Below are 27778 nucleotides of genomic sequence, written 5' to 3'. Positions count from 1 at the left end.
AGAATCAGTAAAATATAATTAATGGATAGTTGTTCATCAAAAATTATCTTCTTTTAGCCAAAGCCAAGATAAACAATCTATCACTATCAATGACTGTAAGAAGAATATTCAACAAAGATATTAAAATGTATCAGTTCATTTTGGACACCTCCAGTATCTGGTCCATAGAAACATTTATCCTATTTTCACCACTTTTGTAAGTATCATGGAGAAACCTTAATTTATGTTAGTAAACCCTCCTAAATACAAAACAAATTCCCTTCCAACTCTTAACTTACAGCTCATCCCCCTATAAGAGAGACAGATTTAGGAGAAAACTGACCATATTATTGACATTAATAATAGAAATAATGGCACTTACCTACTTTTTCAAAAACGTAACTGGAGGGGAGAAACATTTTTGAACAACAACATGCTAAGCAGCATCTCATTATTCAATTAGGATGATAGCCTTATAAATCAGAATGCTCTTTAACAGGCTGAAAGATAGGGTATTTCCCATGCAAATAAGAAATTAAAAATGGATATTCAAGCAAGGCTTCTTTAGTCATCTAGCTACCAATTAGTGATGCACTGCTTAATTTACACATAAGCTGAGTTTGGGGAATATGATTGTGTCTTGCTTAGCATTTGATTTTTCAATACTTGGGGAAAATGGGAGTTTTTACATCTTTTTGGGCAATTGGCTACATGGATAGAAAACAGATGTGAGCTTGCTGTGTGCCCTACCCGAAGTTAAAGGAGCAACCCAACTCAGCCTCAACCCCAAAGGAAGGCCCAAACTGAGGTCCCCAGTCATGTTTGGTTTTATCCAGACATGGCTTATCCAAACAAGCTTGGAGGTCAAGGCTGAATCCAAAAGTCGTCTCAAGTTAAACAAAATATTTTTGATCAATTTTTATCGTTCAGTAGGCACCAACCTAGGGACAGAAACTTGAAATATCTGTACAAAGCAGAGTTTCTTTTCCTTTGTCCTAGATTTTCCTCTCTTAAATACTCATATTCTACATTTTAGGGTTTGCACAACTTCAGGACTCTTAACCAGATTCTCTTTCAGCCTTGCCTTGCCTGTCTGGACCAGCCACACATAATTTCCTCTCTGAGTATCTGCCAAATGCAAGTCACCTCCCTTCTAGTGCTCTCAGCCTGGTCCTTGACGGCACAATGGCCCAGGATACCCGATGACAGCTGGACCTGCATCCCTTCTGTGGGTCATCATCACTCAATGCCCACTCAGGAGAGTTCTGATGACCCCATCTTTCCTATCCTTCGTGGGCTACTCCACAGTTCAGTGAAAGCAGCCTGAAATCTCAGACCTGGGAAGGGCTTGATGGCTTTTCTGAGCCCACAGTTTCCTGTGCTCTGGGACCTCCAGATTAGGGATAAAGATGTTAAACAATAGTGACTCTCCTGATATCAGTGAGGCTCCAGATCGTTCATGTCCATTTTCATGTTTTTTACGTATAACCAGCTTTCTACACATGGCAAGATATCATCCCCAACTCTTATTGGAAACAATTTTTTTAAAAAACATCCTTCATCCTCCATTGAAATGTTTTTGATGTCACCACCTTGAGCCCTGCAGCTGCTTATGCTGCCTAGGGAAATCCAATCAGTCTGATTCCTTTCTATCTTCCATCTCTTAATTGCCTGTCTTATTTTTTCTTCAATTTTCTTTTTATGTGCTGGGAACTCTTACGTGCCTCATTTAATTAATTTTTTAACAAAAATTTTAACATTATGCTATATTTCTTTCAAGTTCTTTTTCTTTTGTTTCTGTTGTATAAGAAATAAAACGTTACCACTAGAGGTGAAGCCCCCATTTTTTTCCTTGATCCCAATCTCCACTTTTCCTCCCAAAGGTAACTGGAAGTTGGTGTGTATCCTTTCTTTTCATGTTGTTATATCTATTATATATAGAGAGAATTTATAGTACTGTTCTCCTTACTTTTAATCTTTGCATTATGTGATATTATACACATCACCATTCCACATCTTCTCTTTATCAATGCATTCTCAAGATTTATCCATGTTGATGCACGTGAACATAGGTTGATAATTTTAACTGCTTTATATTAACCTATTATATAAAATTTCTTGTTTTAAACCCATTTTCCTATTGGTGGACACAGTTTGTTTCCCATTTTTTATCACCACTAATAGTGCTACAATAAAGATCCTAATATAAGTCTCCTTATACACTTGTTCAACACCTCAAAGGTTTATAACTAGGTTTGGGATGGCTGGGTCAAAAGGAGTGTATGTATTTAGCCTTCAATGGGTATTACGATCCCAAGCACAACTGGATATTCTCATTTGTACACTAGCTTATAGGCTGACTTCCTGTCACTCCAATACGTTTCAAACCCTTGTCAGATAGTTTTAAAAATGTGACAATATTATGGGCATAAAACTAACTCAAAATTAATTTTAACTTCCCTGATTACGACAGAGTTGAGCATCTTTTCATATGTCTAATGGTCACTAAAATATCCTCTTCAGATCATTGTCTATCTTTTGCCACTTTTTTTTAATTGGGGTCTCCCTTCTTTCCTTTCTTTCTTCTTTCCTTCCTACCCTCCTTCCCTCCTTCCCATCTATCCTTTTTTTTTTTAAGGCAGGCTCTTGTTGTTGTTTTTTAACTTATTTTATTTTAAGTGTGTTTTTCCAGGACCCACCAGCTCTAAGTCAAGTAGTTGTTTCAATCTAGTTGTGGAGGGCACAGCTCACTGGCCCATGTGGGGATCGAACCGGCAACCTTGTTTTTAAGAGCACTGCACGCTAACCAACGGAGCTAACCAGCCGCCCCTTTCCTTCCTTTCTTTTTGTTGAGTGTTCTTTATTTTTTAAGTTTAATTTCTTTTATTTTTCAAATTTAGTTTTCAATTACAGTTGACGTACAATATTATGTTAGTTTCAGGTGTACAACATAGTGACTAGACATTTATACACCTTACAAAGTGATCACCCTGGTAAGTCTAGTATCCAACTGGGATAAGGAATCATATGCAAAGACATTAATTTTCACTGTTATTGTTCCAGCTGTTATACTGTTAATGGATACAACCTATTTATTCATAAATAAATATATTCATAGCAAAAATAAGGATAATCAAACCTGACATAACCATCTGTCTAAAGATTTTAATTTCTTCAACCTTAAAAAATTTTTAAGTGCAATTATAATTAAGTGGTTGGAAAAGGATCTTTCTTAATTTACAGTACTTTCTGCAGTTTGGTGAAGGTAAAACTTCTTAATTTCGTAATTTGGTGTGGATTAGTATGTTTTCATGCTACACAGTTGAAGGGTCAAAATTAAGGATGCATGGTATATCACTTATGCTAATTAGCACAATTATGCTAATACAGTTATCTGGTGGCCACTATATTGCCAAAAAAACTCCCATACATTTGATAGCATTTAAATTTTTATTTATAAAAAGTTATGGTTTCTATACTGCTATTCACTAAAAACCATCAGCAAATAAAGAAACCTCGACATCCAAGAAATGGACATGATAAAATGATGTGATCAAAGCTAAATGATATGTGACATTAGAAACATGGAAGTATGAGGGGTCCCCCTTGATCTCTCCCCTTGAAGGTAAAAAAAGTCGAATAGCTATAATTCAACAAAGGATTCCCTATGCAACACACAAACACGTCTGAGATACACACATAGAAACATCTGAAGGTGGGTGAATTGGGGCAAACAAGGGGGAGGGAAGTTGAGAAGTGCAGAGACGGGGCCGTGGTACGAAGCCCGGAGCTCACTGCGGTCCCAGGAGAGGGGAGTATTGAGATGGCAGGTGCACTCTCTGTGGCCCCAGCAATCCTGCCTGAATGATCAACATATAATACAGCTGAACCCAGCAATGGGGCAGAGACTACAGCGCAAAGACTGAATACAGAAATGCTACAACTGTGGTCTAACAGCCCCCACTGGCAGGCAAAACACAAAGCCACCTGGCCACCTCCCCCTATCTTCCCAGTGTTAGTTGTGGGCCCCAGAAAAAAAAAACTGTAGCAATGTCAGATTAAAGAGCAGAATATCTACAACTCAGAACTGGAGAGACAGTTCCTGAGCAGCAGATGCACATTGCAGCTAATTCCAGTGACAAGGGAGGAGATACAGCGTCAAGGCAACTGTGATTTGGCAGTTGCCATTACTCAGAGGAGAACAAAGACATAAATATACCAGCTGCATCTCCCAGCCCACTCCGCCTCCACCTTTTGTGGCTGATCCCAGCAGGGGCACCCAGGGCTACTGAGGCACACAGCTCTGCATCTGGCTGCAGCGGCAGCACTGGGATTTCAGGGGCTCAGAATCCCATTACCCACCACGTCCTCCTGTGGGGGGAGGGGTGTGCCCTGAGACCAAGGAGACCTGGTCATACAGGAGACACCCACCTCCCCAGGAAATCTTCTACCGAGACAACAGGACAAGAGAAAATAAAATGCTCCAGCACTATCTACTAGAAAACTAAAGAAAGACCTCTTCATATCAACTTGCTGCAGAGTCCATTCCCATAAATGCCCAGGAAGAGAAATAATTCATCAGTTACCATAAATAACCAAGGTAACACGGCACCTCAGAAAGAAAATTTTAAAATCTCCAGCAAAAAAAGACATGGAAATAGGTGATTTAAATGATAGAGAATTCCGGGTTGCAGTTCTGAAAAAACTCAACAAGATGCAAGAAAACTCAGATAGCAGTTTAATGAACTCAGAAATAAAATCAATGAATAAAATGAATATTTTACGAAAGAGATTGAAATTTTTAAAAAGAACCAAATAGAAATTCTGGTGCTGAAGAACTCAGTAAAAGAGATGAAGGATGAAATAGTGAGCTTAGGAAATAGAGTTGACCAGGCGGAGAAAAGAGATAGTGGTATCAAAAATAGAAATCTGGCAATAATCAAGATGAAAAAAGAGAGACTTGAGAGTTAAAAGAAATGAAAGAACTCTACAAGAACTATCTGACTCCATCAGAAAGAGCAATTTAAGAATAATGGGTATACCAGAAGAAGAGAGGGAGAGGGCACAGAGAGCCTATTCAAACAAACAGTCAATGAGGACTTCCCAAACCTGTGGAAAGAACTGGATCCTCAAATTTAAGAAGCAAATGGAACATTTAATTATCTTAATCCTAACAGGCCTTCTCCAAGACACATTATATTGAAGCTGTCAAAAATTAGTGATAAAGAAAGAATCCTCAAGGCAACCAGGGAAAAGACCTGCAAAGTAAAGTCCATTAGATTATCATCAGATTTTTCAACATAAACTCTACAAGCCAAGAGGGATTGGAATCAAATATTCAAACAACTGAAAGAGAGAAATTACCAGCTAAGAATAATATATCCAGCAAAGTTATCCTTTAGATATGAAGGAGAAATAAAGACCTTTCTAGATACAGCAAAGCTGAGGAAATTTGCCATCACAAGGCCTGCATTACAGGAAATACTGAAGGAGGTTATTTTACCCAAAACAAAAAGACAAAAGGATACAACACTATGAGTAAGATGACTGACAGACAGACAGAGGCAGAAAATGGCAACCTCTATATAAAATAGGGCACTATACACTTAAACATAACATAAAGGGTAAAGAAGATAAAAACATTTTTTAAAAAGGAAAAGAGAAGAACAAGATAACTTGCTCTGCAACTCAGAAATAAACTCACAGCATAAGCAGGGATAACTTGTGACAACAAAAACAAGAGAGGGGAGAGTGTAAAGGTCTGAATCTGCAAAGGTAAATGGAGAAAAGAAGCATACTGATGAAAAGGACTACTGTATACATGAAACTTCCTTTTACATAAATTTGGTGGTAACCACTCAAAAAAAAATTCAGAACTGAGACACATAACATAAAAATGGAGGAAACACAAAGGAAAAACTCATAGAATACCACCAAATTAAAATAACAGACAGAAACACAAAGGCAAAAAAATAATGGAGACACTGAGCTACCAAAAACACACACACACACACAAAAAGATAAAATGGCTATAGGAAATCCTCATATATCAATAATCACCCTAAGCATAAATGGACTAAACTCACTAATAAAAAGGCACAGAGTAGCAGTTTGGAAAAAAAAAAAAAATCCAACCATACGCTGCAAGAGACACATCTCAGCTGCAAAGACAAATATAGATTCAAAGTTAAAAGGTGGAAAACAATACTCCAAGCAAATGGCATCCAGAGAAAAGTGGGTGTATTTATACTTATATCTGACAAAACAGACTTTAGGATAAAAAAGGTAACAAGAGACAAAGATGGACATTTCATAATGACAAAGGGGACAATACAAGAAGACATAACTCTTACCAATATATATGCTCCCAATCAGGAAACACCAAAATATATAAGTGCTATATACATAACATTTACCAATATATATGCTCCCAATGAGGGAGCACCAAAATATATAAAGCAACTACTAACAGAACGGAAGGGAGAAACTGACAAAAACAAAATTATAGTAGGAGACCTAAATATGTCATTGACAGCTATGGATAGATCATCCAAACAGAAAATCAATAAGGAAATATCAGCCTTAAATGACACATTAGACCAAATAGACATCATTGACGTTTACAGAGCCTTTCATCTTAGAACACCTGACTACACATTCGTTTCTAGTGCACATGGAACATTCTCAAGGGTAGACCATATGTGGTGACACAAAACTATTCTAAACAAATCTAAGAAGATTGAGATCATACCAAGCATATTCTCTGACCATAATGCTTTGAGATTGGATATCAACTGTAAAAAGAAAGTGGGAAAAACCACAAATACATGGAAATTAAACTACATGCTACTAACAAATGACATCAAAGAAGAAATAAAAGGAGAGATCAGAATATACATAGAAGCAAATGAGAATGAAAATACATTGTATCAAAATTATTGGGATACTGAGAAAGCAGTATTAAGAGGGAAATTTATATCATTACAGGTCTATCTCGAGAAACAAGAAAAATCCCAAATAAACAACCTAACATTACGTCTTAAAGAACTAGCAAAAGAAGAACAAATGAAACTCAAAGTCAGCAGAAGGAAGGAAATAATAAAAATTAGAGCAGAATTAAATGAAATAGAGAACAAAAAGACAATAGGAAAAATTAATGCAACAAAGAGATGGTTCTTTGAAAAGATTAATAAAATTAACAAACCCCTGACTAGACTCACTAAGGAAAAAAGAGAAAAGACACAAATAAACAAAATCAGAAATGAAAGAGGAAAAGTTGTGATGGACAGAAGTTGTGATGGACAGAAATACAAAGGATCACACAAGAAACTATGAAGGACTATATGCCACCAAATTCAATAACCTAGAAGAAATTGGCAAGTTCTTAGAAACATATAGCCTTCCTAGACTGAGTCACGAAGAACTGGAAAATCTAAATAGACTGATCAACAGTGAGGAAATTGAATCAGTCATCCAAAACCTTCCTAAAAGCAAAAGTCCAGGACCAGATGGCTTCACTAGTGAATTCTACCAAACATTTAAAGATGTTTTGAGGAAGACAGGATACTTGTCTCCCTCAAACTCTTTCAGAAAACTGAAAATGAGGCAATACTTCCTAACTCATTTTATCGAGGTCAACATTACCCCGATACCAAAACCTGGTAAAGATAAAACAAGAAAAGATAACTACAGACCAATATTTCTGATGAATACAGATGCAAAAATCCTAAACAAAATACTAGCAAATTGAATATAAAAATACAATAAAAAGATCAAGTGCGGTTCATTCCAGGGGCACAAGGAGGGCTCAACATATGCAAATTGATCAATGTGATACACCACAATAACAAAATAAAGCGTAAAAATTATATGATCATACTAATAGATGCAGCAAAAGCATTTGATAAGATACAACCTCCACTTTTGATTAAAACACTTAATAAAATGGGCATAGAAGGAAAACACCTCAATATAATATATGCCATATACTACAAGCCCTCAGCTAATATGCATCGTCAATGGTGAAAATGGCTTTTCCTTAAGATCAGGAACAAGACAGTGATGTCTTTGTCACCACTGTTATTCAACATAGTATTGGAAGTCCTCGCCAGAACAATCAGGCAAGAGAAAGAAATAAAAGGCATCCAAATTGGGAATAAAGAAGTTAAATTGTCACTGTTTGTGGATGACATAATTCTTTATATAGAAAACCCTAAAGACTCCACCAACAAACTATTAGAAATAATAAACAAATACAGCAAAGTTGCAGGATACAAAATCAATAAATAAAAATCCATTGCATTCCTATATACTAACAATGAAATTTCAGAAAAACAGATTAAAAAAACAAAACAAAAACAGGTCAATTCCTTTTGCAAGTGCAACTAAAAGAATAAAATACCTAGGAATAAACTTAACAAAGGATATGAAGGACCTATTCACTGAAAACTATAAGACATTACTAAAAGAAATTGAAGAAGACACAAAGAAATGGAAAGATATTCCATGTTCATGGATTGGAAGAATCAACATAGTTAAAACGTCCATATTACCCAAAGCAATAAACAGATTTAATGCAATCCCCATCAAAATTCCACTGGCATTTTTAAAGGAAATAGAACGAAAAATCATCAGATTTGTATGGGATCACAAAAGATCCTGAACAGCCAAAGCAATCTTAAGAAAAAAGAACAATACTGGAGGTACCACACTCCCTAACTTCGGCTTGTACTACAGGGCTACAATAATCAAAACAGCATGGTATTGGCAGAAAAACAGACACATAGACCAAGGGAATAGAATTGAGAACCCAGAAATAAACCCACATACATATGGGCAGATAATTTTTGACAAAGGACAAAAAACATACAATGAAGAATAGAAAGCCTCTTTGATAAATGGTGCTGGGAAAATTGGAAAGCCACATGCAAAAGAATGAAACTGGGCTGCTCTCTGTCACCATGTACCAAAATTAACTCAAAATGGACCAAAGACCTAAACATAAAACCTGAAACTATAAATTGCATAGAAGAATGTCGCGTCTAGCGCAACACAGGCAGTGAGAGAATGAGAAGGGGCGGCGAAGGGTTAAGAAAGAAACAGAAATCAAGAAAGTTATGAAACAGGGGGTCAAGGGTCTCCCAGCCTCAAAGGACTGAGAACCCCGAATGGGGCCGCCTTCTGGCTTTTATTGATGTACACACAAGGAAGTAGTATTGTTTTCTCCACGGTCTGTGAGTCTCATACATCATACCAGAAAACTGATTCAAATCTATCACCCTTGCCTGCAAACAGCCGGAATAGAAAGCCCCATGATGTCGTAACAATTATGATATGTGCCTCCCCAGGGACAAATCCTTTATGCTGAAACTTATTGATAAGAATGGAAGGAGAACTGATGTTACCAAATCATTGACTCACTTCCCAAGCAGGTTGTGGGAAGGAATATAGCCACATAGGCAGAAGTTCTCCTTAGCCGGGAGAAGGTGGGGGCTGTGCCCACCTCTATCGACCCTATGAGTTCTCCTGGTGGTCCCCACGCAGTTCCGCCTGGCTTGGGTTGTTCCTCCCATGAGGAATCTTACCCGTCATTGGCTGACCAACCATCTTTTGGGGGCCAAACAGGGAGATGTAAGGCGTAAGCACAAAGGTGAAGCAAAGTCCCTGAAAGGAACAGTCTCACAGACTCTCCGTTCTTTAGGGACAGGCACGAGGGGACAGACAGTTAGGCTGCTGCATGACAACAGAAGAAAATGTAGGTACTAATCTCATGGACCTTAGGTTCAGAGAGGATTTTATGAATGTGACCTCAAAGGCAAGGGAAGTAGAAGCAAAAATAAACGAATGAGACTATATCAAACTAAAAAGCTTCTGCACAGCAAAAGAAACCATCAACGAAACAAAGAGGCAACCAACCCAATGGGAGAAGATATTTGCAAACCACACCTCTAATAGGGGCTGATATCCAAAATATGTAAAAAAACAACAACCAAAAACTCATGCAACTCAACAATAAAAAACAAACAATCCAATTAAAAAATGGGCAGAGGACCTGAACAGACACTTCTTCCAAGAAGACATATAAATGGCTGTCAGATATTTGAAAAAATGCTCAACTTCTCTAGCTATTAGAGAAAGGTAAATCAAAACCACAGTGAGATACTCTTAGAATGGGTATTATCAACAAAACAAGTAATAACCAATGTTGGAGAGTTTGTGGAGAAAAAGGAACCCTCATACACTGCTGGTGGGAATGTAAATTGGTACAGCTAATATGGAAAACCTCCAGGTTCTTCAAAAAATTAAGAATAGAATTACCATATGACCCAGCAATCCCTCTTCTGGTTATCTACCAAAAAATATCTGAAAAAATGTATCCATAAAGAAATATGTACGTTTACTACAGCATTATTCACAGTGGCAAGATATGGAAACAACTGAAACGTCCTTCAATATATGACTGGATGAAGAAAAAGTGGTACATATGTACAATGGAATATTATTCTGCCATAAGAAAAGATGAAATAAATACTGCCATTTGCGAAAACATGGATGGACCTTGAGATTATCATGCTAAGCATGATATGCGGCATATAAAACTGAAAACGACAAATGAACAAGACAAAGAAACAAATAAAAAATCAGACACAGAGAACAGTTTAGTGGTTACCAGAGGGATAATAGGGGAAGGGGGTAGTAGAAGAGAGTAAAGAGGGTCAAATATATGGTGATGGAAGGAGAACTGACTCTGGTGGTGAACACACAATGCACTATATAAATGATGTATTATAGAATTGTACACTTGAAACTTACATAATTTTACTAACTGATATCACCCCAATAAATTTAATAAAAATGAAAAAACAAAAGCTAAATGATGCTGCACCACAGCTATCCACTCTGTACGCCAATCTTCTTGACACATCTGGCCTTTTGACTCAAGTTCATTGCCAAGGCCATCTTTAAATGGGAGCTGCTTTAAAATAGATTTCTGCATTATAAGTGGCTGCAGACATCCCAGCCAACACCTCATGCCACCCTAGGTTTTTCAGGGGACACATGTCCCATGCAGGCAAGAATGAGACAACTGTTTTTTTCTCTTGCATATCTAGAAAATAAGGAGACTCCCAAAACAATTTGGGCAACCAAACTAACGTTCATTAGTTATTTTAGTATAATGGATCAGCTGGTATCCCTGAACATGTTTAATCCCTCCGAGTTATAGTTCCGTCATCTGTAAAACTGAAATCAGTTCAATGGTCTCACAGAGTTGTTGTAAGAGTTCACGAAGAGCTGTGCCCATCACAGTTTCCCGTCTATATCGCAGATTTGGGGGACAAGGCCTCCAGTAGTGCTTGGCACATCATGAGACCTGATAAATATATGAAAATAAATGTTAGTTAAAGATTCTAGTTATCTTTTGCTGCCTAAAAAAATTACCTCAAAACTCAGGAGCTTCCAAACAACAAACATTTATTATCTCATAAGGGTTGTGAGGATCAGGAATCTGGCAGCTTAGCTGGATGGTTCTAGCTTAGAGCTTCTCGTGAAGTTGTAATTAACCTGTTAGCCAGGGCTTCTGTCTTCACAAGGCTCAACATGGGCAGGAGGATCCGAGGCTGTCCTGAATTCCTGCTGGGGCTATCTAAAGAGTGAGCCCTTCCGCTTATGCCTCTGAACCCTGGAAATTGACCTCGTTGTACGTAGTTCTTCCTAGATGAGGTAGGACCAGGATCTCTGCTTCCCAAAGAGGTAGCAGAAGAAGGAAGTTGCTTAGAACATCTGAATGCTAGAAGCACAGCATGGAGAAAGGGTACTTGGCTCGAATGGAGGAATATGCTGTAATATGGCCTAAGAGAAAAAGGGAAAACAGCAGGGAATGATTCTACCTGTGAAAAAAGGATGGAAAATGACAAGTTGCAGCCGGACTTAAGTATATGTTTGTATCCGAAAATTGGAGGTGATGTGGAATCAAGTAGTTAACATTCTCAACTACACGGAATATTTCTTTACTATACCAATACCAAAAAAAAGTGTCAGTAAAGAAAAAGATTTGGGGAGAAGATTAAACTCACCCTGTAAGAATAGAATTCATGGCTTAATCTTGCTGTCTAGGACATATGCTCCCCTCATTTGAAATTATTTGTAGTCAAAAGAATTTCTGTATTGGATTTATCTATAAGCCCCAGCAGAGGTGAAAGTGAATATAAATTAGAGACAAAGAGTCTGCTATAAGCCATAATATGACCCACGGCAAGGCAGAGAATCCACTAGTGATAAAACCATACTACCTAGACCAGGAAGGGCATAACCTCAGGCCAAACATTCTCACAGCAATTGACAGAAGCCCTACTTTGGAGGTTCAATGTAAGGTAGTTATTCTGTGCAATTATATTATTGCATGTATAATATGATTCCTTATGTAGTTACTGTAGCTTCAGGTTATTACTGTATAATCATAAGGCATAAAGAGAATACCCACTCCATCTTTTGGGGGTGTCACATACCCTTAAGATATAGATGAACTCCTAGCAGCCATGTTCGTACCACATGACCAGGCTTTCTAGCCATAACTGTCTGGACCAGGAGTTGACAACTGTCCAGATGAGCCAATCTGATGCTGAAAAGGAGGAATTAACTCAGCCTGGACTATTTCCTTGAACGACAGGACACGAACCTAGAAACTGGGGTGTGTCTTATCACAGTGAAGAGAGGAATAAAGCCAACTCCCCATGAGAAGTGGAGGCAAAGGACCTGGAGAGAGGGAGGGAACATAGATATAAAGGCTCCTCATGGATCCCGATTTCAGTCCTTTCTGAGGCTTAAGACTCAAATACGTAGCCTACCTTTGGACTCTGTTAAATGGCCTGCTATTGTACAATGGTTGTAGCTCCCTCTGTTTATTTATGCTAGTTTGAACTTGTTTATGTTACTTGACACTAAGATTCTTAACTGAAATAGGCCCATAGATTTAATACAACTCAATACACCTCATATTCCTCTTGTCTTAACTGTGAACCATATTGTTTCCTGCCTCCCTTCCCCATCTAGAGCAAGCCAGAGGGATTAATGAATGGGCGACATAGTGTTAATATAAAGATGGGTCTTGTAGTAGAAAAAAAGATAACTTTTAATATAAGAGAAAACAATTGTGACCTCTTCATCCCCTGCTAGCTACATTCTCAGCTTTAGAGCAGTGACTTATACATGGTAGGTACGACCAAAGATTTGTTCAACTGAATTTAAGTATACTGACTGAATTTAATGTCTCACACTAATGTCCAACACTAAGCATCATAATTCATGGGGTAACATTAGACATTAGCAGCATTGCCAGGGAGTAAGGAATGAGAAAATTGCTAGACGTTTTTCCTCTTATTATTTAATTCTGTCCCAGAAATACTAACCAGGACACTAAGCAAGAAAAAGGTATGAAATAAAATGCTACACAAAGTTTTGGGAAGATGGCATAGATGTACTTTTCCCTATCCCTCCAGCTAAATAACAACTAAAAACCCTGGGTATTATGTATACAATGAACATAAGAAGACTCTGAAAAGTGGAGAAAAAAGAGAAGACTGGCTAAGAATCTTGGGGATGACTACCATAGCATCCCCAAGGAACAACATGGTAGTGACTTCTCTGGATTTTCTTTTTGCCTTAAATACCCAAGACTTATAGCTAAAGAAACTGCAACACAGAAATACCAAACTGCACAGACGGAAAAAAAAAAAAAAAAAAAGGCCCCAACAAAACCCTGCTCTTTCTAGTCAAAGGTCCAGGAAAGAGATTAGCAAGACAGAAAACTCTTAGACAACAACTGTTCTATTCCAGTGAAACGCAATAGAAAAAACTGTGAACTCACCTGCCAGCATAGGGTAAGTGGGGAACCTAGTCTTCCACCCTCACAGGCTGTAATGAGGTGCCCCAAATCCTGTTCCCTGTTATCAGGGTGGTGTCACAGAAGCAGAGTAGGGGGCTGGGATTTCCACCCTCACCCTGTAATAACAAAGCACTCTTCACTCTGTCCACAGGCGTGGTGTCAGAGAGACCTAAAGAAGACTCAGGACCTTCACCACTGCACAGTGGTAAAGAGCCTACCCCAGCCCTCACCCTGTGGTGTCAGTGGAGGCTACATGGAGAGTAATAATGAGAAACTTATCACTCCCGGACAGGGTTATGTCAGCAGAGGCCAGTAGGACTATGTCAGTATGAAGCCAGAACTCCTTCCCCTAACCCGTGACAATGAGAAGGCTCTCCCTTCACAGGTGTCAACAGAGGCCACGTCGGAATCTGGACTTCTACCACTGCCTGGCAGTAATGAGGCAGCACCTCGTTTCTCTTGCTGGAGAAATGTCACAAGAAACAGCTAAAACAGAAGGTTTAAATGAGATCCAGATTCTCATAATACCCAAAATTCCGTCTCAATAAAAAAAATCACTCATACCAAGAACCAGGAAAATCTCAACTTGAATAAAAAAACACAATCAATAGATGCCAACACCCAGAAAACAAGGATGCTAGACTTTATCTGACAAATATTTCAACACCGTCATTATAAAATGTTTCAACAAGCAATGATGAACAGGCTTGAAACAAATGATAAAATAGATTATCTCAGTAAGTAATAGAAGATATAAAGAAGAAGCAAATGGGAATTGCAAAACTAAAAAGTACAATAACTGAAATGGGCTCAACATGGAAGGGACAGAGGAAAGAATCAGTAAACTTGAAGTTACAACAACAGAAATTACCTGATCTGAACAACAGATAGCAAGCAGACTTTTTAAAAAACGAATAGAGGTTGTGGAACTATAACAAAAGATTTAACACTCATATCATCAGAATTCCAGAGGGAGATGAGAATGAGGGTGGGGACAAAAAGTGTTCAAAGATCTAATGGTTAAAAATCCCCCAAACTTGGCAAAGACCTATGCCTATAGATTGAAGAATCTAAGAAAATCCCAAATAGGATAAATTCAAAGAAGTCCACACTAAGAGACCTCATAGTCAAACTTCTTAAAGGTTAAGGCAAAGAACATATCTTGAAAGCAATGAGAAAAACAACATCTTACTTATGGGGAAAAGCAACGTGAATGACTGCAGATTTCTCATCAGAAACCATGCAGGCCAGAAGGAAGTGGCACAACATTGTTCAAGTGATGAAAGAAAAGGACTGTTGACCCGAGTATTCTATATCCAGTGAAAATATCCTTTAAGAATGAAGGAAATCAGGACATTTCCAGAGGAAGGAAAACTTAGAGAATTTGTTGCTAGCAAACTACTCAAAAAGAATGGCTAAAGGAAGTTCTCTAAACAGAAGTAAACCTATAAAAGAAGGAATTTGGAACATCAAGAAAGAAGAACAATATAAAGAATTAAAATGTGGTTAAGTACATACATTTCCCTTCACCTCTTAAGTTTCCTAAATTCAGTTTGACAGTTAAAGAAATTATAGGGTCGGCCCGGTGGCTCAGGCGGTTAGAGCTCCAAGCTCCTAACACCGAAGGCTACCGGTTCGATTCCCAAATGGGCCAGTGGGCTCTCAACCACAAGGTTGCCAGTTCAATTCCTCAAATCCCGCAACAGATGGTGGGCTGCGCCCCTGCAACTAAGGTTGAACACAGCACCTTGAGCTGAGCTGCCGCTGAGCTCCCGGATGGCTCAGTTGGTTGGCGCGCGTCCTCTCAACCACAAGGTTGCCGGTTCGACTCCTGCAAGGGATGGTGGGCTGCACCCCCTGCAACTAGCAATGGCAACTGGACCTGGAGCTGAGCTGCGCCCTCCACAACTAAGATTGAAAGGACAACAACTTGACTTGTTGTCCTGGAAGTACACACTGTTCCCCAATAAAGTCCTGTTCCCCTTCCCCAATAAAATCTTTAAAAAAAAAAAAAAAAAGAAATCATAATACTTTCGCATGCGATTCTAAATGTACGTACAGGAAATACTTAAGACAATTATAAATCAGGGAGGATAAAGGGAGCTAACAATAAAACAAAATACATAAGAATACACTCAACAGCAAATGTGCTACAGTTACATGGGAAAAAACCATAAAACTTCAGTGAAGGCTAAATCTTGTAGATGTAGACAAGCTGACTCTAAATTTATATGGAAAGCTAAAGGAACTAAATTAGCTAAAACAATTCAAAAAAGAAGAAGAAAGTGGGAGGTTGTTGAATAACTAAGGTGTACACCTAAAGCTAATATAATATTGTATGTTAGCTATATTTTAATAAAAATATTTTTTTAAAAAGAATAAAGTGAGGCTCTGCCAAGAGCTGTCACATCCAAAACCAGGAGCCACCATGGCCGCCGTCATCATGGTGTCAGTAATTAACACTGTGGACACCTCCCATGAGGACATGATTCACGATGCCCAGATGGACTACTATGGCACTCGCTTGGCAACCTGCTCATCAGACAGGTCTGTCAAAATCTTTGATGTGCGCAACGGAGGGCAGATTCTCATCACAGACCTCTGGGGTTATGAGGGTCCTGTGTGGCAAGTGGCCTGGGCCCACCCCATATATGGCAATATCCTGGCGTCCTGCTCCTATGACTGGAAAGTCATCATCTAGAAAGAGGAAGACAGCACTTGGGAGAAGACACATAAGCACACGGGACACGACTCCTCAATAAACTCTGTGTGCTGGGCCCCATGTGACTATGGCCTGATCCTGGCCTATGGGAGTTTGGATGGGGCCATCTACCTGCTGACCCACACTGGGGAGGGCCAGGGGGAAGTGCAGAAGATCAACAATGCTCACACAATTGGCTGCAATGCCATCAGCTGGGCCCCTGCTGTTGTACCTGGAAGCCTCATAGACCAGCCATCTGGACAGAAGCCCAATTACATCAAGATAGTTGCCTCAGGCATCTGTGACAACTTCACTGAGCTGTGGGAGGAAGAGGAGGACGGCCAGTGGGAGGAGGAGTAGAAGCTGGAAGCACACAGTAACTGGGTTCGAGATGTGGCCTGGGCCCCCTTCGTTGGCCGACCCACCAGCACCATCGCCAGCTGTTCCCAGGATGGTCGTTTGTTCATTTGGACCTATGATGATGCCTCAAGCAATACATGGTCCCCCAAACTACGGCACAAGTTCAATGATGTGTGGCACATGAGCTGGTCCATCACAGCCAACATCCTGGCTGTCTCAGGTGGAGATAATAAGTGACCCTGTGGAGGGAGTACGTCAGTGGGACTCCCCTGGGCAGTGGGTATGCATCAGCGATGTCAACAAGGGCCAAGGTTCTGTGTCTGCTTCCATCTCAGAGCGCCAGTAGAATGAGCAGTGACAAGACAGGTGGGGCCTGGCTTCCCATCTTCCGACTCCAGGACTGCCCCTTCCGGGGTCAACCTGACCAAACAGCTGAGAGGAAGTGCTCCCAACTCCAACAAGATAACTTTCCCAGGAGTAGTTAAAACTGCAACCAGACTGATCGTCTGCCTTAACATGATTTGATACGGTTTATAATTTACTGTTCAGTTGAAAGTGCTCATGTTATAAGGGGAAAACTACAAATGATCTTCAAATCTATTATTTTAAAACGTTTTTGGCCATCTTTATGTATGTTTTGGGTTCAGGCATTATTTGGGGTGTTTTGTTTCCAAAGTAATTAAACATATTGCTTATAATTCTCCCTAAAAAAAAAAAATAATAAAGTGGGAGAAATCAGTCTACCCAATTTCAAGATTTACTATATAGTTGCAGTAATCAAAGCTGTGTAGTATTTTCTGTTTTCTCAGATGAGAAGATTTAATGTTGGAAGAAACCCACTAATCTTCAGATAAATCTACAAATATAAAACAATTCCAATAAAAACCTTATGGAATTTACCTGGGAAAAGAAACGCCTGAATCCGCCAAGAACATTTTGCAAAAGAAGGGTAAGAGACTTACCGTACCAGATACTGGCATGTATCGTATAGTTTCAATAATTAAAGTATTTCAGTGGTGGTAGATTAGAAAAACAAACCAGGGAAAGAATAGAAAGTTCATAATCAGATCCATGCATATGCACAAATTTAATATGAGTTTATGTACATAAAAGAGTTGCTTCAGATATTTTGACTGGTTTTATAGTTGTTTGTGGCAGGATGGTAAATCGAGCCCTTATGCCAGAAACAGACATTCCTGGCTGCTTTCAGAGAATACACCGTAGGGGGTCCAGGCTATAAGGGGGAGACAGCTATGAGAGCCTGCGGTGATCCAGAAAAGAACTGTGGTTTGGAACTGGAGTGTGGTAGCGCTCTGTGAAAAGTGCCCAGATTTGGGTGGATTTTGAAGAAAGAGTCAACAAAATTTGCTAATGGATTAAATGTGTGGGTAAGAAATAGTGGATTCCAGGATGACGGAGCAACTAAAAGAATAGAGCCCTGAGTCAGGCAAGCCCAGAGAAGGTACACGTTTTAGGATTCAGGCCAAGGCCTGTTAGACATCCAAGTGAAGAGGCTGAGCAGGCAGAAAATACAGAGCATGCGTATGAACGTACACATCTGCATTATCCAAATTTTCCATAATGAATTACACTATTTTTACATTATTATATCTGAAAAAGTTGTTGCAAAAGCCATTAGCTCTATTTTCACTGAATTCAGAACCTCAGAGTCCTCTTAATTTCTAATTTAGAGATCTGCTCCCTTAACAGTTCAGAAGAAACTGAGAAACGCATGTGAGAGATACGAGTCGATTAAGTAAATGACTCCCTGCAGCCTTGGAGAAATCCTCGGCAGGAGGAAGAGCGGGCCCAGCCTTCACACCACCGGGCATGGTGACAGGCCCAAACCACCGCTGAGGCAGGATCCACCTCCTATGGATTCCCTTTTCTTTCTTTAAGCAGAGAACCAAAGATAAGGAAGATCTTTCCTCACTCTGCCTAGGAGGACAAAATGGCAGCTTTCTTGAAAGCGGTGGAGATCGAGTTAGACCTAATACCCAGGTAAGGAAGTGGGTTGAATTCCACATAGACTGAGTACGTGGTACTTGTTTGTACGGAGATACGAACAGGAACATAACAAGGAATTTGCCATGCAGTAAGGAGAAAAATTAAAATCATGGGCAAGGAGGGAAAAGGAAAGAAATGAACATTTATTAGCAACCACTCAGTTGCCACTCATTTCATCATAACTAGGCTGGGAGACAGGAGTCCAAGCTTGCAGAAGGGGAGGCGGCAAACATCCCAACACAAACACCTAGATGTAGTGGTAAGTCCGAAACATTTAACAATAAACCGATGAGGTGTCCTGGCTAATCACCAGTCCTGCCCAGGCAGGTGGCAGGGAAATCCACTGAGAAACGAACTTGCACTTTGTCCCTACAAAAATAACCAGAAGTTTTTTACAGGCAAGTAACTTTCCTGGCTTTTGTTTTCTGGAAGCCTGAGCAACTCGAGATTATGAGTAGGGAAAAGAGACAAGAGGGGGAAAAGCTAGACCTGTGGGGATGGAACGGGGCAGACAGAAAGAACACAAGTTGCCCATCTGAGGAGGGATGGAGTCAGCAGGTGCCATAAGCAGAGGGGAGAGCTAGGCCTCATTAGGAGGTACCAGCTCAGTGTACCCCAAGAGGCTGGAAGCTGGACCCCAGTCTCCTACATTTTCTTTGATCCCAGGGCCAAGCTCATGATAGAAACAGCAACCTTCTCATAATCAAGGGAGCTTGGAAATCAGGCTACTGGGGTGATTGAGAGACAGAATATGGGTCTCTTCCTCGATTGTCCAGACACCAAGGAAGGCCCCCAGATCCCTGTGAGACCCCGGGAAGGAGGATGCTTTATTCCCACTCCCCACGGTGAATCGGATCAAACTTCCCTCCAACACAGCCACGTGGGAATTCAGAATTCAATTTATTTTGATTTAAGGGAAATCAAGGGAAGCTTTCTTTCTTACACACAGGGGTCTATAGACTAAGACGAACACCCTTTATAGACGTTTCCGAGCTCCTTAGTCATTTACTTATGGAGCAAAACTGGACGGGGTGCGTAGCAGAGATGTTCACCTGGGGCTGTGGTTTTAATAGCTTCCTTCATTATACAAATAATATTTTCATTCTTGCTACGGGCAGCTTCTGGACTGGCTGTTGGCATCACAAACTTCATGAGGGCACAAGCCCTGTCACTAGGGACCTCAATCTGGAGGGCGGCAGACATGCACCCACAAATGATTCCTGAGCTCCCTGTGGCTGAGAGACACAATTCAAGAGTTGGGATTGTCACCATTCATCCTGAGAAGACCCTTTCTATTGGTCAGTGGTCGATAACAAGTCACCACCACGCAGAGTAGGTACCTAAATTGTAAGCCAAGAAGTTTCAAGGACATGAATAGACTCGAGGGTATGCCTGGTTACAGCACCTCATATTAGGAGGAGTCCTGCTCTCTAAAGGCCTCTATCACCAATAAATATTATGATATGATAGGGAAATTCCAGGATCCCATAACAAACAGGGAACCTGAACGGCAACAGAAGATTAGGACCTAAAAGTTTTAGGGTGAAAAAACACACAAATAAAAGCAGTCTACCTGGAAAGTTATATGCTTTAAAAATTACCTAAGATTCCTGGCCCAATATAGTGGACCAGGCAGGTATGATTTTTGTTCTCTTTATATTAGCCAGAGAGCCCCATCTGGAAATAGCAGCACACTCAATTTGGATCAGTCAAGGAGACTTTAATATAGAGATTATTTTTTTTAATGTGGGCAGGGTGTAGAAAAACCACAAAGAAAGGGGCAGTGGCCCAGGGCCAGAAAGACCAGGTCCTTTGTCACACCTGAGCTGCAGGGGTGCGGCTCCTATGGTCTAGAGCTAGAAGCCTATGTGAAGACAGCTGCCTGGCAACAGCTGTGGCCTTTAGTAAGGGACTCAGCCAGCCCGAGGCAACCTCACAGGGAGACAGCTGAAGGAATAAATGCCATGGCTTCATGGTTTCCTCTCTGATCTTCTGCTGGGGCTCCTCATTGGCTGGCTCCAACCAGATGTAGACCACAAGACAGGCAGTTAATATATCTCCACCGTTCAACCTCCTGGAACAAAGGTAAGGGTGAAAAGTGGATGGGAGGGGATGGCAAATGGAAGGCATTTGGCAAACTCTTCCTCCTGAGACCGCAGGGAAAGGATGGTAGAAGAATAGAAAAGATTCACTCCCACACTATAAAGGGAATAGGAAAAGAATCATTGGCGGACTGGATTTCCATAGAGGTTTGGTTGAAGGGAATGAATGGACGGGCATGAGTCAGCAGGGCAGGGAGGATTGAGAAAGCTGCCGTTTGAACCTAGGTGAAGGCCTGTAGCTATGAGCAGGAAACTAGCCATGAGAGGTTCTAGACTCAGAATTGTCAAGCTTGACAACCACCAAGTGAGCAGTGCGGCTGGAAACAGGGGAATTGATTAAAGGGTCTGTATTCTGAACAGTCTGCCATCTGTCTTCTCAATTCCAAATGTAAAAAAGCCAGCAGCCAGGTAGTCATTCTTCCCTGGGCTTATGGGCATAACATCAGTCTTTAGGTAAAAGGTTCTCTCAACGCTTCAACAAGCTGAATATAAAAGATTCAACCTAAATACATCATGGTGAAAGTTCAGACTACCAAGAGGACAAAAAGATTTAAAAACTCCTGAAAGAAAAAAAGAGTTTGAAAAAAAAAAAAAGAAAAGAACCAGACACATTAGCTTTCTCTTCAGCAATACTAGGTGCTTAAGGACAACGGATTTTCAGATTGCTGAGGGAAATTTGTATCTAGAATGCTATACCCAGCCAAATCACTGATCAAGTTTGAGGACAGAATAAAAGCACTTTTCAGAGCTGCAAACACTCAGAAAGTTTCTGTCCCGTGTACCTCTGCTGAAGAAGTCACTTAAGGAGTTAGTCCTATATCATAGAAGTCTAGCTGATACAGAAAACATGGAACTTGGGAGAACAGGGAAGAACCAGAATGTCAGCTGTACAGCAGCCAGAGAAACCACCTAGCCCTGCCTGGAGCAGGAAGACAGCAGGCTTTGGAAGGGAGGTCCCCAGGAAATGATGTGGAAGGATCCCATAGGAGAGTATGACTGAGCTTTGTAGTAACTGAGAGTAGGAAAAATGCATAGAATGCACAGGAGAAAAAAAAAGGAAAGATAACTAGAAACTCTAGGAAAATTGCACCATAAGGTCATAACAAAATATTGTGAAATCAGGGCAGAGGTGAGCAGAAGTCAGGGGATTTTTAAAAAGGATGGAATAAATTCTAAGTAATGGAGAAAATAATCTGGGAGGTATGAGTCATATAATGAATAATATGCTTCTTTTTTTCATCAAGAATAAAGAAACGTAACCAGCAAAGGGGAAGGGGGAACATATACAAGAAGGGTATGATCTAAAAATAATGTAGAAAAAAACATGACGTGACTATGAGCAATTAGTCAAGTACAGGGACAAATTCTTTGAACATTCTTCTGTGAGTAACACAAGAGGAGGGTCACTGGGAAGGAATGTAATCATAGTCTCTTCTCAGCTCTGAAACAACAGTATTTACTGTTTATAATGTACATGTACTTACAGCCTAGAACTTTTTCCTTTCCCCAGATATCCACATGGCTTATGCCCTTACCTCTTTCACAACTTTCTTCAAATATCACCTTTTTAGAGAGCCCTTTCCTGACCATTCAATCGAAATTGCAAAACACACAGGTATGTATGCATACATGTACACACACACACACACACACACTCCCTATACTCTTCCTAGAGTAATTTTTCTCCTAAGCACAACTAGCATACTAATTATCTGACTTCCTTATTTATTTTCTGTCTCCCCCATACTGAAAAGTGTGTTCCACAAGGGCAGGGATTTTTCTTTACTATTGTATTTACTGCTGTCTCCCCAGCACCAAGGACAGGGACTAGCTCATGGTAGGTCGGCAATAAATATTTGTTGTATTAATAAATGTTGAATTAAGCCGCAGGCAAGTCACAGAGCCATAACTGTGTTTATGTGATAGAAATTAAATGTCCTTATGCTTGGCAATGCAAAAACAAAGGTACAGCTCATGAAGTTGGGGGTTGAAAGGCAAAAAAAAATAAAAGAGGGAGAAGGAAGGTTAAGATTGCTAATATTCTCATTTTACCACATGAAAAATCAAGATACTGTCCAAAGCTAATGAATAAGAAATATAGGTTTAAGAAGGTTATTTAAAGTTATATAGTTAACAATGAAAATAACTGAAAACACTGGTGTAACTATGTTGGTATAAGTGAGACACAGGAGGTGAAAGACATATTAATAGAAATTAAATTAAATTTCATCTAACATAACAAAAATCCACCAGATAATTCTAAAGTTGAGACATTCAGAAATGTAATTATAAGCACAGTATGTAGAGTTTGGAGATAACTTCAGAAGACCTTATACCAGAAAGGGTTAAACATGATTGCTGTACTACCACTTCTGTAGATAATAATTATGAACTCGACAAAATATGTTTTAAACTATTTAAAAGCACTAGAAAGTGACCTGAAGCAGGCATGAAAATGAGGGGATTCAACCCTTGAAAGAAGGATATTGCACTGGGTGAGATCTATGTTTTTACTGATTTTCCCCAAAGGCACACCTGGGGGGTGGAGCTGGAGCAGTATACTGCATGGGCTGAAGCAGCTAGAACTGAAACAGAAAGACTGAGTTGGCTTGAAGTGCTAGAGTTTGAAGTAGCCAGAGAAGCTGAAAATTGGGAGGAGAAAAGCCAGTTTTAAAAAAGAAAAAGGAGTCACAGAACAGGGAGTCACCAAATTTGTATGTAAACGCCGCTCATATCCTTACTTAGCTGACCCTGAACTGTGAATGTGCAGGGAAATTCCAAGAAGCCTGCTGAAAAGCAGCAGCTTGGAAGACTAGAAAAATTGAGCAGAGATTTCAGCCTTGGTGGAGTTCCCATGCAAGGCAGTAAATATGCAGCGGACAGTAACCATTATAGACACTATCCCTGTCAGAGGGATCCTCCATGCAATGACAAGCAGAATTACCAGAATAGTGAGAGTGGGGAAAAGAATGAGGGATGGGCGAGTGCTCCTGAAGGGCAGGCCCAATGGTGCCAGCCCTATAGCAGGCACAGTTCCCACCTTACTACATGCAGAGACCCAATGGGCGACGAGCACAGAATGCCAAACTTCCTGTGCAGAGAGAAGTGATGGAGGGTGTGACAGTCAGGTTGCAGGAGAACAAGGTAGATCAGTGAGACAAAATATGCATCAGGGCTATAGACCAGGATTCCTTTAGAGGCTTTCCTTGCCAAAGACAGCCTAGTGAGGATGGCAATGAAGAAGGTAAGGAAAATCAAGGAGATGAGACCCAAGGCAGCAGCCACCTCAACCTCAGTACCACTGCAACTTCAATTACCGATTTAGCTGCCCAGAAAACCCTCAACAAGATGGCAGAGACAAAAGCAGCCAATCCACCAGCTGAGAATTCATCCGCTCCCAAGGCTGAGCAGGGTGGGGATGAGTAAATGCTCACTTACTATCTTTACCATCATTCAGTTTAGTCATCCAACAAGAAGAAATGAGTATAAAATTTCAGCAATAAGAAATGAACAAAAGATTGGAGCTGAAGAGCTTACATGTTTGCTTTTTGCCCGTTGACCAGATAACCAGAACTATCTGCATTATCTATGCAGCATGGGTTTTTATTAGTTTTACTTAAAGACATCTGTTTTTGGTAATGATGAACTTTTTTTTTTAAGCCTGTTTTTCCTCAATACCTCTAAAGTTTTTTAAATTGTTTCATAGCTGGTAAAGTTGAGATTCTTAAGAATCTCTTTTAATTTGTAATAAAAATTTACAACTTTATTTTTTCAAAAAAGTCAACAAACTGCAAGAACCTGTTAATAAAGGTCTATAATAATAATAATAATAATAAATGTTCTCTAATCACAACAATAGTAAACTAGAAATCAATTACAAAAACCTGAAAACCACACAAATATGTGGAGGCTAAACAGCATGCTGCTAAACAATGAATGGGTTAATAATGAATCAAGGAGGAAATTGAAAGATACCTTGGGACAAAGGAAAATGAAACATAATAACCCAAAATCTATGGGACACAGCCAAAGTAGTTCTAAGAGGGAAATTCATAACAATACAGGCTTACCTCAAAAAAAAAAAGAAAGAAAAAAAGAAAAATCCCAAATAAAAAATCTAAACTTATATCTGAAAGAACTAGAAAAAGAAGAACAAACAAAGCCAAAGTAAAAGGGGAAAAATAGTAAAGATCAGAGCAGAAATAAATGAAATACAAACTAATATATATATATAAGATTAGTGAAACAGAGCAGAAATAAATGAAATACAAACTAATATATATATATACACATATATATATAAAAGACTAATGAAACCAAGAACTGGTTCTTTGAAAGGATAAGCAAGTTGATAAACCTTTAGCCAGACACATCAAGAAAAAAAAAAGAGAGGGCTGAAATAAATAAAATCAGAAATGAAAGCGAAGTGACAACTGACACCACAGAAAAGGGTTATAAGAAAATGTTACAATTATATGCCAACAAATTGGATTTGTTGGAAGAAATGGATATATTCCTAGAAACATACACTCTTCCAAGATTGAATCAGGAAAAAACAGAAAATCTGAACAAACCGATTACTAGTAGTGAAATCGGATCAGTAATCAAAAGACTGCCAACAAACAAAACCCCTGGACCAGATGGCTTCACAGATGAATTCTACCAAACATTGAAAGAAGAATTAATACCTATCCTTCTCAATCTCTTTCAAGAAAAATGAAGAGGAGGAAAAAAAACTTCCCAAACTCATTTTACAAGGCCCACATTACCCTGATACCAAAATCAGACAAAGACATTCACTACCAAAAAAAGAAAATTACAGGCTAATATCCCTGATGAATATAGATGCAAACGTCCTCAAAAATATTAGCAAACCAAATTCAGCAATACATTAAAAACATCATATACCATGATCAAGTGGGATTTAACCCCAGAATGCAAGATTAGTTCAATATCTGCAAATCAATTAACATGATACACCACATACGAGTAAACAAAACATAAAAATCATATGATCATATAAATAGATTCAGAAAAAAACATTTGACAAAATCCAACATTCATTATGATAAAAACTCTCCATAAAGTGGGGATAGAGGGAACATACCTCAACATACTTGCACTTGTAATAAAGGCCAAATATGACAAACCCACAGCCAACATACTCAAGGAGAAAAGCTGAAAGCTTTTTTTGTTAAGATCAGGAACAAGACAAGAGTGTCCACTTTTAACCACTTTTATTCAAGTATTGGAAGTCCTAGCCACAGCAATGAGACAAGGAAAAAATAAATAAATAAAAGGCATTCAGATTGGAAAGGAAGAAGTAAAACTGTCATTATTTGTAGATGACATGATACCGTATAGAGTGAACCCTAAAGATTGCACCAAAAAACTATTAGAACTAATAAATAAATTCATTAAAGTAGCAGGATGCAAAATTAATATTCAGAAATTGGCTGCATTGTATACAATGATAAACTATCAGAAAGAAAAATTAAGAAAACAATCCCATTTATAATTGCATCAAAAAGAAAAAAAAATACCTAGGAATAAATTTAACCAAAGATTTAAAAGACCTGTACTCTGAAAACTATAAAACATTGCTGAAAGAAATTGAAGAAGACACAATAAATGAAAGGATATACTGTACTCCTGGATTGGAAGAATTAACATCATTAAGATGACCATACTACCCAAAGCAATCTACAGATTCAATGTACTCCCTATCAAAATACCAATGGCACCTTTCACAGAACCAGAACAAATAATCCTAAAATTTATATGAAACCACAAAAGACCCCGAACGGCAAAAACAATATTGAGAAAAAAGAAATTTGGAGATATCACACTCCCTGATATCAAACTATACAAGGCTATAGTAATCAAAACAGCATGGTCCTGGAACAGAATTGAGAGCCCAGAAATAAACCCATGCTTGGATCAATTGATCTACAAAGGAAGCAAGAATATACAATGGGGTAAAGACAGTTTCTTCAATAAATGGTGTTGGGGAAAATGGACAGATATATGAGGTCTGACAATTAAGTGTGTGAACTTGTTGCTAACCTTTTTTGATACCAGAGGGAGTATTCATTATGAATTTGTACCAACTGGACAAACAGTTAACCAAGTTTACTATTTGGAACTGCTGAAAAGGCTGCATGAAAAAGTTAGATGACCTGAACTTTTCACCAAAAATTCATGGCTCTTATATCACGACAGTGCACCAGCTCACATGGCACTGTCTGTGAGGGAGTTTTTAGCCAATAAACAAATAACCTTATTGGAATACCCTCCCTACTCACCTGATCTGGCCCCCAGTGACTTGTTTCTTTACCCAAAGGTAAAGGAACTATTGAGAGGAAGACATTTTGATGGCATTCAGGACATCAAGGGTAATACGACGACAGCTCTGATGGTCATTCCAGACAAAGAGTTCCAAAATTGCTTTGGAGGGTGGACTAGGCGCTGGCGGCAGTGCATAGCTTCCCAAGGGGAGTCCTTCGAAGGTGACCATAGTGATATTCAGCAATGAGGTATGTAGTAGTTTTTCTAGGATGGGTTCACGAACTTAATTGTCTGACCTTGTATGCAAAAAAATGAAACTAGACTTCCTTCTTACTCCATAAACAAGAATAAACTCAAAATGAATTGAAGACTTAAATGTAAGACCTGAAACCATAAAACACCTAGAAGAGCTCTTTTTTTCAACAAGGCCGTGGAGCAGCCTCCCCAACAGACGTAGAG

General features: G+C 39.3%; 2 pseudogenes; both read left to right on the top strand.

Moving 5' to 3' along the window:
* Positions 1 to 16298: 16298 nt before the first annotated feature.
* Positions 16299 to 17280, top strand: LOC109453150 (protein SEC13 homolog; annotated as a pseudogene).
* Positions 17281 to 18873: 1593 nt separating this feature from the next.
* On the top strand, positions 18874 to 24457 carry LOC109453138 (Y-box-binding protein 1; annotated as a pseudogene).
* Positions 24458 to 27778: the final 3321 nt, after the last annotated feature.

This window comes from Rhinolophus sinicus, linkage group LG11, assembly GCF_036562045.2.
Source record: "Rhinolophus sinicus isolate RSC01 linkage group LG11, ASM3656204v1, whole genome shotgun sequence".
Classification (NCBI taxonomy): Eukaryota; Metazoa; Chordata; class Mammalia; order Chiroptera; family Rhinolophidae; genus Rhinolophus; species Rhinolophus sinicus.
The sequence above is the reverse complement of the archived record's forward strand: the minus strand, read 5'-3'. Positions and strand labels throughout refer to the sequence as shown.